Source organism: Enhydra lutris, unplaced genomic scaffold (assembly GCF_002288905.1).
Source record: "Enhydra lutris kenyoni isolate GAN:26980312 unplaced genomic scaffold, ASM228890v2 scaffoldscaffold9, whole genome shotgun sequence".
Lineage (NCBI taxonomy): Eukaryota > Metazoa > Chordata > Mammalia > Carnivora > Mustelidae > Enhydra > Enhydra lutris.
Genome location: NW_019154093.1, coordinates 50,700,504 through 50,707,636, shown reverse-complemented (window position 1 = coordinate 50,707,636; position 7,133 = coordinate 50,700,504).

Here is a 7,133-nt window from a genome sequence, read left to right as displayed (position 1 = left end):
GCATAGTATTCCATTGTGTATATATACCACATCTTCTTTATCCATTCGTCTGTTGATGGACATCTAGGTTCTTTCCATAGTTTGGCTATTGTAGACATTGCTGCTATAAACATTCGGGTGCACGTGCCCCTTTGGATCACTACGTTTGTATCTTTAGGGTAAATACCCAGCAGTGCAATTGCTGGGTCATAGGGTAGTTCTATTTTCAACATTTTGAGGAACCTCCATGCTGTTTTCCAGAGTGGTTGCACCAGCTTGCATTCCCACCAACAGTGTAGGAGGGTTCCCCTTTCTCCGCATCCTCGCCAGCATCTGTCATTTCCTGACTTGTTAATTTTAGCCATTCTGACTGGTGTGAGGTGGTATCTCATTGTGGTTTTGATTTGTATTTCCCTGATGCCGAGTGATGTGGAGCACTTTTTCATGTGTCTGTTGGCCATCTGGATGTCTTCTTTGCAGAAATGTCTGTTCATGTCTTCTGCCCATTTCTTGATTGGATTATTTGTTCTTTGGGTGTTGAGTTTGCTAAGTTCTTTATAGATTTTGGACACTAGCCCTTTATCCGATATGTCATTTGCAAATATCTTCTCCCATTCTGTCAGTTGTCTTTTGGTTTTGTTAACTGTTTCCTTTGCTGTGCAAAAGCTTTTGATCTTGATGAAATCCCAATAGTTCATTTTTGCCCTTGCTTCCCTTGCCTTTGGCGATGTTCCTAGGAAGATGTTGCTGCGGCTGAGGTCGAAGAGGTTGCTGCCTGTGTTCTCCTCAAGGATTTTGATGGATTCCTTTCTCACATTGAGATCCTTCATCCATTTTGAGTCTATTTTCGTGTGTGGTGTAAGGAAATGATCCAATTTCATTTTTCTGCATGTGGCTGTCCAATTTTCCCAACACCATTTGTTGAAGAGGCTGTGTTTTTTCCATTGGATATTCTTTCCTGCTTTGTCGAAGATGAGTTGACCATAGAGTTGAGGGTCTATTTCTGGGCTCTCTATTCTGTTCCATTGATCTATGTGTCTGTTTTTGTGCCAGTACCATGCTGTCTTGATGATGACAGCTTTGTAATAGAGCTTGAAGTCCGGAATTGTGATGCCACCAACTTTGGCTTTCTTTTTCAATATTGCTTTGGCTATTCGAGGTCTTTTCTGGTTCCATATAAATTTTAGGATTATTTGTTCCATTTCTTTGAAAAAAATGGATGGTACTTTGATAGGAATTGCATTAAATGTGTAGATTGCTTTAGGTAGCATAGACATTTTCACAATATTTATTCTTCCAATCCAGGAGCATGGAACATTTTTCCATTTCTTTGTGTCTTCCTCAATTTCTTTCATGAGTACTTTATAGTTTTCTGTGTATAGATTCTTAGTCTCTTTGGTTAGGTTTATTCCTAGGTATCTTATAGTTTTGGGTGCAATTGTAAATGGGATTGACTCCTTAATTTCTCTTTCTTCTGTCTTGTTGTTGGTGTAGAGAAATGCAACTGATTTCTGTGCATTGATTTTATATCCTGACACTTTACTGAATTCCTGTACAAGTTCTAGCAGTTTTGGAGTGGAGTCTTTTGGGTTTTCCACATATAGTATCATATCATCTGCAAAGAGTGATAGTTTGACTTCTTTTTTGCCAATTTGGATGCCTTTAATTTCCTTTTGTTGTCTGATTGCTGAGGCTAGGACTTCTAGTACTATGTTGAATAGCAGTGGTGATAATGGACATCCCTGCCGTGTTCCTGACCTTAGCGGAAAAGCTTTCAGTTTTTCTCCATTGAGAATGATATTTGCGGTGGGTTTTTCATAGATGGCTTTGATAATATTGAGGTATGTGCCCTCTATCCCTACACTTTGAAGAGTTTTGATCAGGAAGGGATGCTGTACTTTGTCAAATGCTTTTTCAGCATCTATGGAGAGTATCATATGGTTCTTGTTCTTTCTTTTATTAATGTGTTGTATCACATTGATTGATTTGCGGATGTTGAACCAACCTTGCAGCCCTGGAATAAATCCCACTTGGTCGTGGTGAATAATCCTTTTAATGTACTGTTGAATCCTATTGGCTAGTATTTTGGCGAGAATTTTTGCATCTGTGTTCATCAAGGATATTGGTCTGTAGTTCTCTTTTTTGATGGGATCCTTGTCTGGTTTTGGGATCAAGGTGATGCTGGCCTCATAAAATGAGTTTGGAAGTTTTCCTTCCATTTCTATTTTTTGGAACAGTTTCAGGAGAATAGGAATTAGTTCTTCTTTAAATGTTTGGTAGAATTCCCCCGGGAAGCCATCTGGCCCTGGGCTTTTGTTTGTTTGGAGATTTTTGATGACTGTTTCAATCTCCTTACTGGTTATGGGTCTGTTCAGGCTTTCTATTTCTTCCTGGTTCAGTTGTGGTAGTTTATATGTCTCTAGGAATGCATCCATTTCTTCCAGATTGTCAAATTTGTTGGCGTAGAGTTGCTCATAGTATGTTCTTATAATTGTCTGTATTTCTTTGGTGTTAGTTGTGATCTCTCCTCTTTCATTCATGATTTTATTTATTTGGGTCCTTTCTCTTTTCTTTTTGATAAGTCTGGCCAGGGGTTTATCGATCTTATTAATTCTTTCAAAGAACCAGCTCTTAGTTTCGTTGATTTGTTCTATTGTTTTTTTGGTTTCTATTTCATTGATTTCTGCTCTGATCTTTATGATTTCTCTTCTCCTGCTGGGTTTAGGGTTTCTTTCTTGTTCTTTCTCTAGCTCTTTTAGGTGTAGGGTTAGGTTGTGTACCTGAGACCTTTCTTGTTTCTTGAGAATCTCCTATACTTTCTATTAAACATTCAAAAAATGTGAAATAGAGCGTACCTAACAAAGACTGCAAAATATAAATGTACAAATTCAGCGGTAGTAATAAACCAAAATCCATGTATCCGTATCAAGCCCAGAAACAGAATATTACATATCTCAGATACATCCTATGAGACCTTCTCATTCATTGTCCCTATCCAAAGATGAACAGTAACCTGAATTGATCATTCTCTTGCTTTCGTGTATGTTTATTGTGGGACTTTTGTTTTTGTTTTTATTTTGCTACCTAAGCATATAGCTCTTAAAATACACTCTTCAGTTTTGCCTGCTTTTGAAATTTATAAGAATTTGTAAGAATTCTTCTGTAACTTGCTTCTTTCACTCAACATTGTTTTTAAGTTATAATCATGTGGATATATACACTATAGTTCATTCATTTTACATGTTTATGAGTATACTGTTGCATGAATATACCATAAATTATATACCTTTTATACTGTTAATGGATATTGAAACTGTTTACATAGTTTTTAAACAATGTTGCAATAAGTATTCTTGCTTATAAATACACATTCAACAGTTTATTTAGGCATATAGCCAAGAGTGGAATTATGGGGAGGTAGAATTTAAGTGTGTTCAATTTTCCTGGATATAGCAAACTGTTTTCAAAAGTGGTTATACCAATTTATATCCAATTCCTATTACTCCATATCCTCACATACATTTAATTTGAGCTTTTCCATTTTAACCCATCTGGAAAGTGCTTTTACTTTCCATACTGAAGAAATTAAATATAATTTCATGTATTTGAGAGCCATGTATGCATCCACATCTGTGAAATTTCTATTCATTACTTTAACCTGCTTTTCTTTTGAGTTGTCCCCTATTTTCTTACTGATTTTTAGGGGATTTACTGAATCCCAATCCTTTGTAATCCATACTGTGGCAAATTATCTTGTCTCCATTCATGGTTTGAGTTTTTATTTTTTTTATGATATTTTTAATGTATTTAAATTTTTATAAGCTTTACTGAAGAAAATTTAACATAATAAACTCCACACATTTAAATGTACAAATGTTTTTAAAAATAAAATACACATCAACACACACCCATGAGGCCATCACTACAATCATATCCATATCCATCATCTTTAAAAGTTTCACCATGCCTCTTTATAATCTTTCCTTTATACCTCTCCTTGCCCATCTATTTCCAGGCAATGACTTATCTGCTTTCTGTCATTATAGATTAATTTGCATGTTATAACATTTTATGTCATGGCCTCATGCAATATGTACAATTTTTTGTTGTGACTTCTTTCACTTAGTGAATAATTTTTAAATTAATCCGTGTTGTTTCATGTATCAACAGTTGATTTTTATTGCTGAGTAGTATTCTATTTATGGCTGTGCTTTTACCTATTGATCAATCTCTAGGTTTCCAATTTTTGACTAATTCAATAAGGCTACTATGAATATTTGCTTACAAGTCCTCATATGGACATATACTTCCATTTATCTTGGGTAAATACATAGGAGTACAATGGCTGGATTAGATGGGACATACATGTTTAACTTTTAAAGAAACTGCCAAATTATTTCCTTAAGATATCCTACCATTTTACATTCCCAACAGCATTGTACAAAGGTTTCAGTTCCTCCACATTAGCACTTTAGTAAAGCAATCTTAAATTTCAGACATTCTAACAAAGTACATCATCTTGCTGTGGTTGTAATTTACATTTACCTAATGACTGCTGATTTTGACTACTTCTTCCTGCGCTTATTTTTCATCCATGAATCTTTTTTGGCAAAACATCTGTTCAAACTTTATACCTATTTGTTACTGGGGTTTTTTTTCTCTTTGTTATTGCATTTCTGGGAGTTCTTTATATATTTTGAATACAAGTCTTTAATCAGATATGTTTTTATAAATATATTCCTTCAGCATGTAGTTTGTCTTTTCATTCTATTAAGTGTCTTTCAAAGAAAAGTTATTAATAAGTTTATTAATCCTTTTTTTTTTAGATTTTATTTATTTATTTGACAGATCACAAGCAGGCAGAGAGGCAGTCAGAGAGAGAGGAGGAAGCAGGCTCCCTGCTGAGCAGAGAGCCGATGCGGGGCTTGATCCCAGGACCCTGAGATCATGACCTGAGCCGAAGGCAGCGGCTTAACCCACTGAGCCACCCAGGCACCCCATTAATCCTTTTTTTGATCATGCTTTTGTGTCATATCTAACAAATTTTTGCCTAAACCTGAGTCACAAATTCCAAGCTCTGCTGAATTCTCCAAACATTTAAGAAAGAAAGAATGCCAGTTCTGCAGAAAATTGAAGAGGAGAGCATACTTCTCAACTCACTCTGATACCAAAACCACACAAAGATACTGCAAAAAAAGAAAACTACAGAACAGTATCAATCATGAACACATATGTAATAATTCTAAATGAGATTTTAACAAACCAAATCCAACAATATATAGAAGGGATAATATATCACGGCCAAGTAGGGCTTATCCTAAAAATGTAAAATTGATTTAACATTTGAAAATCAATGTAATATACATTAGCAGAGGGAAAAAAAAAAACCCACAATCACAAAATCCAACTTCCATTCCTAATTTGGAAAAAACAACAGCAACAATAACAACAAAAAAACACCACCAAACCTCTCAGCAAACTAGGACAGGGAATTTCTTCAAATGGATGAAATGACCTCTACAAAAATCCTACAGCTAATATTCTCAGTGGTGAAAGATCAAATGTTTTTTTCCTAAGGTTAGAAACATGATGTCGGTGGCTACTCTCACCACTTCTATTTAACATTTTACTAGAGCTTCTATCCACTGCAATTAGGCAAGAAAAATAATAAAATCTCTCCAGATTGGAAAGAAAGAAGTAATATTTTATTTGCAGAAGATAGTCCATGTAGAAAATATGGTGGAATTTATTAAAAACATTTTAAAACTAATAAATGAGTTTAGCAAGGTTGCCTGATACCGGGTCATTATTTGAAAATCAATTGTATTTTTATATTTTAGTAATAAGCAATTAGAAATTTGAAATTTTAAAAATCAAGTTTAAATATCATCAACAAATATGGAATGCTTAGGGATAAATCTGACAAAAGATGTGCAAGACCTATAAACTGAAACCTATAAAACATTGCTGCAGGAGGTTAAAGAAGAACTAAATAAATGGAGAGAAACACCTTGTTCATGAATCAGAAGACTCTGTTTAAGATGTTAGTTCCCCCAACACTCCTCTGTCGATTCAGTCCAATCCCAAGCAAAATTACATCAGATTTTTCTTATAAAATTGGCAAGCTGATTATGAAATTCATGTGGACTGCAAAATACTTAGAATAGTTAAAACAACTTTGTAAAAGAACCAAGTTGGGAAACTTAAACTACCTGACTTAAAGATTTATTATAAAATTATAGAGTAGTAGGGTTCTCCAGAGAAACAAAACTATTAGGACATATAGAGTTAAATATAAGAGATTTAATATAGAAATTGATTCACACAGTGCTGGAGGCTGAGAAGTCCCACAATAACTAACTGTAAGCTGGAGAACAAGGAAAGATGGTTGTATAATTCAGTCTGAGTGACAACCTGAGAAGCGAGGGAGCTGATGGTATAACTTCAGTTTGAGACTGAAGGCCTGGGGGAGCAGGCTGCACAGCTGATATAAGTCCCAGAGTACAAAGGCCCCAGAACCAGGAACTCTTGTCATCTGTGGGCAGGAGAAAATGGATGCCCCAGCTCAAGAAAAGAGAATTCAACCTTCTTCTTTTTGTTCTATCTGGGCCATTAACAGATTGGATAATGCCCACCCACACTGGTGAGGGTGGATATTCTTTACTTGATGTACCGATTAAATGCTAATCTGTTCAAGCAACACTCTCACAAACATACTCAGAAATTGTCTCTCCAGCTAGCTAGGCATCCCTTAGCTCAGTAAAGTTGAAACATGAAATTAAGCATAGGTACAGTAAATCAACAGAATGTGCTGTTGGCATAAAGATAGACAAGAGATCAATGGAACAGAATAGAGAATCTGGAAATAGACCTATACATATATTTTCAATTGATTCTTGACAAAGGTGTAATAAGGATAAGTTACACTTTCAGTGCAGAAAGATAGTCTTTAAACAAATGGTTCCACAACAATTAGATACCCATATTTTAAAAACTTTAATCCATATGTCACACAATAAAGAAAAATTAACTCTCTCTATATAAATGTAAAACCTAAAACTTTAAAAGAGTTTCCAGTTAGATTTTGCTATTAATTTCTAATAGCTGTTGCATAGTTGTTAAAGTAAATTCTTTGCATTATTTCACTCTTTGAA